General features: G+C 36.4%; 1 protein-coding gene across 1 annotated transcript in view; it reads left to right on the forward strand.

The window, feature by feature from the left end:
- The window catches only part of LOC105821147 (rab GTPase-activating protein 1-like), a 592,862-nt gene that overhangs the window by 287,943 nt on the left and 299,818 nt on the right, over nt 1-5,101 (forward strand). The gene's annotated exons all lie outside the window — the stretch shown is intronic.

Raw genomic sequence — 5,101 nt, forward strand, 5'->3', positions numbered from 1 at the left:
CTAACTTTGGAAAATAACACCATGGATTTCCACTGTTTTGCTTCATCCTAACAGGGGTTGCAGGGTTTATTATTGTCTGTTGATATGCCTTCCAAGACTCTCAGGTACCCCAGTTGTTGAACCTTAATTTTGGAACAATGAGCTGTGAGGTACCCTGGGAATGAAGGCATATCCAAATATGGACATAGGAGCATTTGGCAGGTATATTTGGAGTCTAAAAGTAACTCTAGATATTTAACATAGAGAGTCAGCTGACCTAAACTACATGGGAACTCTGGGAAACCCAAGCTATGCCCATAGGCTTCAGTGCCTCCTCGTCTTTTAGTCCCAAAGGAGTGCTTTCTTCTTTTCCAATATTTCCCACTCCCATCCCAGCACCTCCTTCAGGAGCAAGATTCCCATCATGAACATCGGCTGGTCTCTGAATTCACTTCTCCTCTTCCTTCTCCCTGCTGCCTTTAGTTCTCATTGTTGTCACTTTCCTGGAAGAGATTTCTTTCTACTTGAAGCCAGAATGTGGCTTATATTTTTGACCTTTGTGTCAAGCTTTGATTCTGAGGCATTTGGCACATGTGTGTGCAGTGCCTGGAAAGCAGCTTGCCCACAATATGATGTAGCAGAGGTTTATTTCTTTGCTTCTGTATCATCCCACTTATGTTAAGACTTTTCCCCTATCCAAGGAACAAAGGCTGGTAATGATCCAGTCTTTTCGTGTTGCTGTTTCTAGTTCATGATTTTAGTAGCATGATTGAAACTAGCATATACTTTTATATTTTCTCCTTTGATCTCTGCCTCTTTGGAATTTTGTCAAACATCAAGGCAAATAAATCAGACCCACCACTGCAAACCCATCTGCTTTCAGGGACATGTTAGCACACCACTTTGTAATGTTTTACCATCCATCGTGGAACCAAAGGAGTATCCTTGTGGAGTAAGAACAGAAGGCACTTTCTAAGGTCAAAAGTTTTTCAGCTCTGAGTCATTTATCTGCTGAGTGATTGTAGCTAGGATGGTCTACATTGTCATTTTTAATGACACTACCTGATTGGCATGGTACTTATAAAGTTGAAATGATTTTATGGTAGATGTAAAGTAAAAATGCAGCTTATACTTTGTACTTGACAATAGGGATTGATAAGAAAAGATGCTGTCGTTGTTTTTAAAATATGGCAAATCAAGCTATAGACAAGGTGTTCATTTGTCAGGATATGACTTTTACACTTGTGCTGCTGCTAAGGTTACATATGAAAACAGTCATCCTCACTAGAATACCTTTCTAGCTGTTGACAGCCCAGAAATTGTTTCATAAAAAAATAATAGGCTACGGTCATCCGAATCTGTCTTCCTAATACTTGTTGACGCCTCCGTGCTGCATTCATTTCTTTCTCACAACAACTAAGTCAGTGATGATTCTCTTGAAATAGGAAATAGGAGAATTGTAAACATGTCAGGGTATATAAGTTATACTGGAAGAACAGCTTGTGTAATACTCTTGATAGCAGCCTCTAAATTGAACCCACATTAAAATGATCAAAAGTCAATTAAGCCGTTTACCATACCTCCTAGAGTTGACTTTAAACTGATCTTCGACAAGCTAAATTATATCCTCTGTTGGACCATGAATTTTATTCACTAAAGATTGATGTCTTTTTTGAGGATAAGTTTAGTCTTATGACTTAATGGTTTAGAAATTAAAGGGAATCCTTGAGATTTAGTTTCTGTGTGGTGGTAGTGTCAGGGTTGTGGGGTATAGGGCATAAAACTGAACTTTTCAGACTTTATTACAAACCTCTCACTGCTTTGTGGCCTGAATCAGCTTTGTGCATGGCCCAGCCCGACTAAGACAGGACACAGGAAGATCTCAAGGACTTTGCCTATAAGTTACATTTTGGTGTTGATGGTCCGGAAGGGAGGCATGCAATCGTGACAGTGGTATTTGTCCTTTCTCTAACCATGACTGCAACCCTTCTCTGATCCTTAGAAGCTAAATTCTAAAGTAATAATTGAAATGACGACTGCTCTGGCAAATTTAACTTCTACTCTACCTTGTCCTTCCTCTCCTTCTGGCTGTATCTGTGTACATCTCTCTCTATTGTATAGGTTATATGCAAAGCTGGGGCCAGAGTATGTATCCATTGATAAAAACAGTACTTTATCCACTTTTTATTTTACTAATGGATTGCTAGAAACAAGGATAATTTGGAACCCTAAGATGCATGATAGGAAATTAAACAGGGTGTTTGTGCTTTAATACACCATCATGCTGTAAATCTCTAGGGGAATACGTTTCATAATCATAACGTTTATGATACCTCCCAAAAGGGTTGTTTATTATTTAGAGTGTACAAATACAGAAGCTTGTCTAAAATATATATGCACCAAAAAGCTTAAACAGTTAAGTAATGATTCTTAAGGAAAGGGGGAATAATTATTAATAATAGTATTTGCTTATTTAACGAGTATTCAATTTATCCTAGGCAACGTGCTAAGCACTTTCATGTATTATTTTATTCTAAATAACATTATGCATTTGGTATTATCATCCTATTTTACAGATGAGAAACGAAAGGTTAGCAAGATTAAATAACTTGTTTGAGATCCTATAGGTATTAAGTGAGGAAAGCAAAAATAGAATCAATGAATTTGGCTCCAAAGCTACTAAAACATCGTATTGGGCTCTGAGGAGCAGAACAGGAGATGCATCTACTGAGAAGTAAATTGCGGGCCAAGTTGTGAGTCTAGACATTGGGGAAGTAGCTGCCCCAGAAGGAGTGACTCCTTCCCTCTTCTCATCCTGGAGACAGTTGGCAGGACTGAGGGAGCCCCTGCTTATGGGAGCCTTCGAAGAAAATGACCTCGTATCAGTTTAGGTTGTGCTATAAACTGTTTTTAGCTGTATAAAAATAAAATGTTTTCCCATGAAACTCTTTCACTCCAGATATTTAGACGGTGAATTATTTGGACTCTTTTTGTCCTTCCTCACTGTTCATTTTATTTCTTATAAAAATTGACCACTACAATTGGAGTTAAGTCTAAAAAGAAAGGAATTACTATTGAAGAGAAAAATCGTTTAGGCTTCCTTTTGGAAACTGTTAGATCTGGCGACTCTGACTCAAGTATTTGTTGAATGAGTGAGTGAGTGAATTTGGAGGATTATGTGCGGATCCTAAAATATGTACTGTTTCTGCTCTCAGCTATTATAGGTAATTTGGAGGTGGATTAACTTTAGCTTTTGTTTCAAAAACACAATTATTTCTTTTAATTTTCACTAGTCTAGTACACAGTTTTCATTCCTATTAGCCTGTTTATAGAAGTCTATTATACCTCTTGACCTTCACTCATATGAAAGGAATCAGTGAACAAGGTAGCAAAATAACTTATGTAGTCGATAAAGTGAAATTCCAGAAATTATTCCCTTCGCCAACTGAGAGCAATATATAAGAAGAAAACTCTACGAACATACATATATGTAGAAAGCATTTAAAAGTAATCCTAGGAAGGGAAATTTTATTAAATAAGGAAAAGTTGGTGATTCTATTTTCATTTGATTTTGCTCCTTTATTTCTTAAACAAGGAAGATCACGTAGCATAGAAAAAAATTACTCAGTATTATGCAAATTTACTTCCTAGAAATTTTTGATCAATTTTTCTTTCCCTGAATCAGACTACTGGTACCATTTAAATGCAGCGTGTTGCTAAATGTGTAAGCAGTTTCTGGGAAATATAGTCCAGGGATTTCTCTCTCTTAAAGGTCCTGAAAAGTATAAAAAGAGTTACCCCGTGGGCAACTGGGCACGTTTGCCCCTGAAGTAGTTCAGCAATGGCAGTAGTAACATTTTCACTGGTCATCTTTGAAGTGCTTTATGCGTGGAAACTATTACTATATAGAAAAAGAACCTTCCTGTTGGAGAAAACCTGGGCAGTGAAAACTTTGGTTTACCTGGTTACCAGATTTTCATACTTATACTCCAGACTGAATAAAACAAGTATTTCGTAATGTATCTCTTTATACGTTACCTTTAAACTTGACTTTGTTCTGCATCCCCCACTATCCCAAATGTCTTTATCATTAGAAACTGCATTTACCTTGACAAATATAAACTTTCCTTTTATGGGAAAATTAGGTATCCTTTTCGAAAGTATCCTTTTACCTAAGTTATGGTGCTTTTTTTTAAAGGATCTATTTTAATTCAGTTTTAGCATTCCATTCCTGTAAGCCATCAGAATTTCCTCTGGATTAATTTGTAATATGTCTGGTGTTTGCTAGCAAATTTGGAACTTTTCAGTTTGCTTCCTTTCTTTCTCTACATGATATAAGATCTAATTACCACCCAGCATGAAATAGCAGCTAAAATGAAAAAGACAGCAAGAGAAGCTACTGGCTTAACTTAGAGCTAATCAACTACCCCCTTCATGTATCGTTCTCAGCTGTAAGGAGAAAGGGAACTAGCACTCATTAAAGTAGCTCATATATTAAACATTTTTTTCCTTTCTTGATTTGAGACTGAAAGAGGGGATTTGTTCAAATCTTTATGGAAAGAAGACATTAAACAATGCTTTTAATTTACAATTAGTAATCTTGGATGCTTCTTTGAATTGTACAAAATACTTTCACCATCAGGGTTGCTAGAAGTAGTCCCATCTTATTTTCTTGACATTAAAACAGATAAACATTTCCAGGAATAAAATAAAATCAAGTGAATGCTTAATCATTTTTATAAGGCTTGGCATTTTACTCAATTTTTAGCTTTTGGTTCCTGAATCTGTCTAAAAAAAGTCTCTAGGTTTTTCTTTAAAGTACATGTCATCTTAATATAGTAGCTTGTAAGCTTTTTGTTTTGTGGAGTGAGTTGTATAATTGACCTAGTGAGGGGGGGAGGTTGATAATATTTTTACTTTTTAAATGACTGTAGTCTGAGTTTTTATTTATCAGATTGTCAGATTTGAAAACTAAATGGTATGTGGTACTGGGTGGCTATGGAGATACACATACTCTGCTATTGTTCGGAGTCTGTGTTGGTACAACTCTGGAGAGAGAGTACTTTTATCAAAATTGAAAGTGCATACACCTTTTGACCTAGCAATTCAAGCTCAAAGAATC

The sequence above is a fragment of the Propithecus coquereli genome, unplaced genomic scaffold (genome assembly GCF_000956105.1).
Source record: "Propithecus coquereli isolate 6110/MARCELLA unplaced genomic scaffold, Pcoq_1.0 Scaffold56, whole genome shotgun sequence".
In the NCBI taxonomy this organism is placed as follows: Eukaryota; Metazoa; Chordata; class Mammalia; order Primates; family Indriidae; genus Propithecus; species Propithecus coquereli.